Source organism: Taudactylus pleione, unplaced genomic scaffold, assembly GCF_031769625.1.
Source record: "Taudactylus pleione unplaced genomic scaffold, aTauple2 ptg000115l, whole genome shotgun sequence".
NCBI classification, from domain to species: Eukaryota; Metazoa; Chordata; class Amphibia; order Anura; family Myobatrachidae; genus Taudactylus; species Taudactylus pleione.
Window position 1 is genome coordinate 1,847,200 of NW_028284517.1, and position 6,379 is coordinate 1,853,578.

Consider the following 6,379-nt stretch of genomic DNA (forward strand, 5'->3'; position numbering starts at 1 on the left):
GCCCCTTATGCAATGCCCACTATAATTATGCCCCTTATGCAGTGCCCCCAGTAGTAATAATGCCCCTGTAGTAGTGCCCCTAAACGTAGTGCCCCCTGCAGTGTCCCCAGTAGTATAGGCCCCTGTAGTGCCCCAGTAGTATAGGCCCCTTGAAGTGCCCCCAGTAGTAAGGGCCATTTAGTGCCCCAAGTTGTAGTGCTCCCAATAGTGCCCCCAGTTGTAGTGCTCCCAATAGTGCCCCCAGTAGTAAGGCCCTTGTAGTAAGACCTCTGTAGTAAGGCCCCTGTAGTGCCCCCAGTAGTAAGACCCCTGTAGTAAGGCCCGCAATAGTAAGGCCCCTGTAATGCCCCAATAGTAAGGTCCTCTGTAGTGCCCCCAGTAGTAAGGCCCCTGTAGTCCCCCCTAATAGTAAGGGCCCTGTAGTGCCCCCATTAGTAAGGCCCCTGTAGTCCCCAATAGTAAGGGCCCTGTAGTGCCCCCATTAGTAAGGACCCTGTAGTAAGGCCCCCGTGTAGTGACCCCAATAGTAAGGCCCCCTGTAGTGACAATAGTAAGGCCCCCATAGTGGCCCCTATAGTAAGGCCCCCTTTAGTGCTCCCAATAGTAAGGCCCCCATAGTGGCCCCAATAGTAAGGCCCCCTTTAGTTCCCCCAATAGTAAGGCCCCCCTAGTAGCCCCAATAGTAAGGCCCCCTGTAGTGCCCCCAATAGTAAGGCCCCCTGTAGTGCCCAAAATAGTAAGGTCCCCTGTAGTAACCACCCCTCCCCCCTGCGCACCCACATATACACATTAAAAAAAATTAAATAAAAATAACACTTACAAAAACCTAATCTACAATCATAGATCAACAAAGTAGCGCTCAAAACCTGTTGAAAAATGGGATGCGTTGTTTGTAGGTGTAATAAAAGCTGACGGGTACAAAGAGGATCTAGTATTTTAAAGCTTTATTTCCGAAATAGGTAATCAAGGGCTAAAAATTGCTAAATATAAATAGAATTCGGTGTGTGACCATTAGAAAAAGAAAAAAAGATAAAAGGAAACACTAGGGTTAAAAGTTAATTGATGAGGAAGCAGGAACCGGAGACCATGAAGCTCGCAGTTAAATGGCAGATCTTTTGAATAATGTCAGTGTTGGTGCGGCGTCCCGCACTTAGAGTGTGGATAAGGCTGCTGATAGATGTAGACAGCAGATAATGTTGCTTGCGTGTTCCCGGGGTAAGTAGTACGGACCCTTGCCTAAGTATACAGAGGTGTGTGTCCAAACCCGTGTGTGACCACGGAATACGTCCGCAGACCCCCGCCAGTGCTAGGTGGTCTACGGTGCGTCCCGCCGGCCTGCAACCTGGTATGCAGTAGGAGGGGGAGAAACGGCTTTGGTGCTGTTTGCCGACCGCCGTAATCCCTGCCTCCACTGTGGACTCACCTCTCAGAGACTCGGCAGAGTCCGCTCTTCCCCTTGCCGGCGTCTTGTATTCACGTCCTCTCTTCTTCAGGTTTCTCTCGTCAAGTACAGCCGCTTCTGGATTCCTCGTCGGGCGCCGTGTAGTTAAGTACTGGACGGCTGCGGTGTTCGGTTCCTTCCTCCGTGGGTATGTGTGGCCAACGCGTTTCGACCCACGTGGGGTCTTCCTCTGGGCGTGATTGGTTGTTTGTTTATGTCTCTGGTTCGTTTATATCCGCAAGTTCTGGGTGTACCTCATACCTGATTGGTTTTCAGGAGGTGGGGTGTGTTTCAGAGGTAATGAGCTTTAAGAATCCACAGGTTGGATAAGCTGTCAGTCTATCAAATTCTTGTCTCCATATAATAATAGCATGTCCGTGTTTAGCAAGATTTCTAGATGGTCCTTTAGGTAGTGTTCGGTTAGGGGGTGAATACTGCACATATGTGGTGATGGAATCTATACCTAATGGAACAATATGTTTAACGGGCATGGTCACATATTAAAGTGACAGTTACATAACTAATTGTCCCTATATCATTTAGATCCATATATAGGTGTCAGTATATTGATGCATTACCTTTATTATGGATCTATTTGTCCAAAGTTTGTTTTCTCTAGTGAGCCCTGGAATGTTATGTTGTTGGACTGAGAAGTGTATTCATAGTGGGGCTCAACCTAATTCCTAGCATCATGGATAATGGTGATATGGACATATTAAGCATCTGAGTCAAGTAGTTGGTGGGGTCGTGATGAAATTCATTCCTCTAGGGTAATGTGTAACTAGTGTCTTCAGGTGTGGTCACTTTTCAGTTTGTCCTCATGTATTCAATTGTGCCAGCAAATTTAATTGCATTCAAAAAATTGCCCCTTATAGCCATTAGTCACATACAATGGACTTAATTTCATTATCCAAGTTAAGTCCCTTGGGATGAAGCGTACCCATCTGGATCATTGTTTTCAGTTCCTCTTTATTTATGTACTTGATAAAGTCACCTCCCCGCCAGTTGTGCCTCACTAATTTTAGTGCGCAGAACTCCAAATTAGTTGGGTCTGACTGATGGAATTTGTTAAAGTAATTGCTCTTGGTTATGTTATAGAGATGTTCCTGTAGTCGCGTTTTAAGTGGACGAATGGTCTTACCGATATATTGCTTACCGCACGGACACTGTAGTAAATATATGACCCCTTTACTATTACACATCATCCTGTCCTTAATTTTCCACAATGTGTTGTTACTTGTCGATTTCACAGTCAATTTTGGTTTAGTGCTTCTCTGTTTAGTTACCGTACATGCTTTGCATCTACCACAAAAGAAAAAACCTTTCGATCCCCCTAGTTGTTTCTGATGCCATATGTTTGTCAGCGTGTTATTTCCAAATTCTGTATTTTGGGGGGGGTATGTGGTTGTTGGTAATTTCCATCTTGATGTCAGATGATTTCCGGAATATTACCTTGGGTCTCGATGGCAATGTTTTGCTCAGAATCTCATCACCGAGTAGGATGGGCCAGTGTTTGAGTACCAATTTTTAAATTTGGTTGGCTTGACTACTATATTCGGTAATAAAATAAATGTCATTGTCTCCCTTTCTGTCTGGCTTTTGTTTGTATGTTAACAGAGGATCTCTGTCACATTCCAGTACTGTCTGGAAGGCTGACTCTACTTTCTTTGTGTTATATTTCTTCTCTAGAAATTGTGATTTGAGTTGGTCACTTTGTAGTATGAAGTCTTCTGGTCTAGAGCAATTACGTCTGAGTCTTTTGAATTGGCCTGTTGGTATATTATCGAGCCAGCTTGGGTTGTGATTACTAGTGGCTAAGATAAAACTATTAACATCAACTTTCTTGTGATGCATACTGGTATGTATGTCATTGTTATCTATAAAGATGTTCAGATCCAAGAACTCGATCTTGGTTTTACTGTACTTAGTTGTGAATTGTAAATTGTAACTGTTGTTATTGATATATTGGGTAAATTCTATGAGTGATTCTTCATTCCCCTGCCAGATGAATATTATATCGTCAATGTAACGAGCCCAGAGGACGAGGTTTGCGCCAAAGTCACTGTTTGCCCAAATATATTGGTCCTCCCAGTGACTCATAAAAAGGTTTGCGTAACTTGGCGCAAACCTCGTCCCCATCGCCGTGCCCATGGTTTGTAGATAGAATTGATCCCCAAACCATAGGTAGTTATGTGATAAAATAAATTATATGCCGGCCAAAATGAAATCAGCTTGTATTGGGTTCATTTCAGGATCGTTTTGGAGGAAATATTTAATGCTGTCTACACCCTGGGTGTGTCTAATCACAGAGTACAGAGATGTGACGTCGCTAGTCGCCAGCCACAGATTGTCATTCCAGTTTACAGTTTTTAATATATTGAGAATACTTGTGGTGTCCTTCAGGTGAGATTTCTGGAGTTTTACATAGGGTTGTAAAAATGTATCCAGATATTGTGAAAGGTTTGATGTTAGTGATTTAATCCCTGATATTATCGGTCGACCAGGTGGGTTAATGGGGTCTTTATGGACTTTTGGGAGATGGTAAAATACTGGAATGATGGGATGTTTACTGTCTATAAAATCATGTTCCTTCTGATTCAGGATTCCTCTGTCCAGACCTTCCTTCAGAAGTGCCCTAAGTTCATATTGATATTCTGCGGACGTATTCCGTGGTCACACACGGGTTTGGACACACACCTCTGTATACTTAGGCAAGGGTCCGTACTACTTACCCCGGGAACACGCAAGCAACATTATCTGCTGTCTACATCTATCAGCAGCCTTATCCACACTCTAAGTGCGGGACGCCGCACCAACACTGACATTATTCAAAAGATCTGCCATTTAACTGCGAGCTTCATGGTCTCCGGTTCCTGCTTCCTCATCAATTAACTTTTAACCCTAGTGTTTCCTTTTATCTTTTTTTCTTTTTCTAATGGTCACACACCGAATTCTATTTATATTTAGCAATTTTTAGCCCTTGATTACCTATTTCGGAAATAAAGCTTTAAAATACTAGATCCTCTTTGTACCCATCAGCTTTTATTACACCTACAAACAACGCATCCCATTTTTCAACAGGTTTTGAGCGCTACTTTGTTGATCTATGATTGTAGATTAGGTTTTTGTATTTAACTCAGGAGGAAAGGCACCCATCCTGAAAGTGCGGCTCACCTCTAGTAATCACCCTTTATCCGGTGCGCAATATTTATTTACCATTTTTTACGTAAAAATAACACTTACCTTAAACCTCGTTCCGGTGCCTGCTGCTGTCCGTCCCCGGCGCCCGCTCCTCGGCACTATGGCAGTGACGTCATGATGTCACTCCCATAGTGCACTGCGGAACCTGGAAGACGAGCTCACTCTTGAGCTCCGTCCCCGGCATCCGCTCCTCGGCACTATGGGAGTGACGTCATGATGTCACTCCCATAGTGCACTGAGGGAGCCGGAAAACGGAGCTCAGGAGTGAGCTCCGTCCTCCGGCTGCCGCCAGCATAGGGGGCGGCGGAGTAGAGGGGTAAAGAAGAAGCCGGGTGCCCGCTGGTAACACAATCTCAGCAGGCACCCGGCAAATGGGGGGAGAAGGGGTGATCGGATGGACGGGCGCCCTCTAGTGGCCGGCACCCCTAGGAAGATGCCTAAACTTGCCTAGTGGAAGCACTGGCCATGGTTGCACCATGGAAACTTGCAGCAGCTCTAGGGCAGGTGCAGTGTCTCCGCCTGACCATGGCCTCTTATGCCTGCGGCTGTGCGTCTGGGTACGCAGCCACTTGCACTGACACGCCCCCGACACATTCCCATAACACACCTACTGAATCTGAATGGATAATTTTTGCATGCACTAGTACTAGCCACCTCCCATCACTTTTCCACAACACTTCTGATACCATCTGTCCCAATTTCAACATCATCGTTTTCACTACACCCTGTGTAACGCATGCACCTTGGGGGTTATCGGAAATTTTCATATACGTTTCGAAACACGGTGCTGACAATACAATCTGCTGTAACTCCTAGTTAAGATATGTCATCTAAACCGGTAGGCAGTAGGGAAGCCGGCGGAACTAATCCCGACAGCCGGCTTCCCGACTGCTTAATCTTGGCGTCTAAATCTAGACGCCTGTCATTTTACCGACGCCGGGAGACCGGCGCCAGGCATCCCGATCGAAGGGACGGCAGGCGCGGATAGCCACGCGCGGGAGGTAACACTGTTAGATTTAGGGCTCCAGGGGGGGGGACAAGGTTAGGCACCCCCCCGGGAGGTTAGGTTTAGGCTAGGGAGAGGGGGGGTTAGAGTTAGGCACCCCCAGGGGGAGGTTAGGGTTAGGCACCCCCCCGGGGGACTTAGTTTTAGGCGATGGGGAGGGAGGGGTTAGGTTTAGGCACTTAGAGGGGGGATTAGGGTTAGGCGCTGGGGAGGGAAGGTTAGGTAACCCTAAGGGAGGGTTAGGGGGTAGAATTAGGTTAGACAATACTTACCTTAGGGACATTCCTCCTCTGCCGGGATGCCGTTGTCAGGATTCCATGACCGGCGGTAATTCATACCGATTCCTCTAAACCTCTCCAGCATGACCTCCACAATAGCTGGAGATCCTGCTATCCTCACATAAATAGTACTAGAACACATAAATAATAATAATAATAATAATAATGAGTAAACATAGGATTACCATACTATCCCTTTAAACCGAGACACTCGTGAATTACATAGGATCTGTGGCTGGCTGACTTCAAGCCTACATTTCACCTGGTTTTAATGAGCCACAGAACACGTAAAATCCATGAGTATCCCGGTTTAAAGGGATGATATGGTAAGCCTAAGTATACAGGTAACTATAATAAAGTGCAAACCTGTGTGAAGGCATGAGGCAGCGTAGCCAGGGAGGGATCAGAGCGAGTAATAACGGGGGAAAGGAGTAGAGGGGTGCAGCAGTCAGT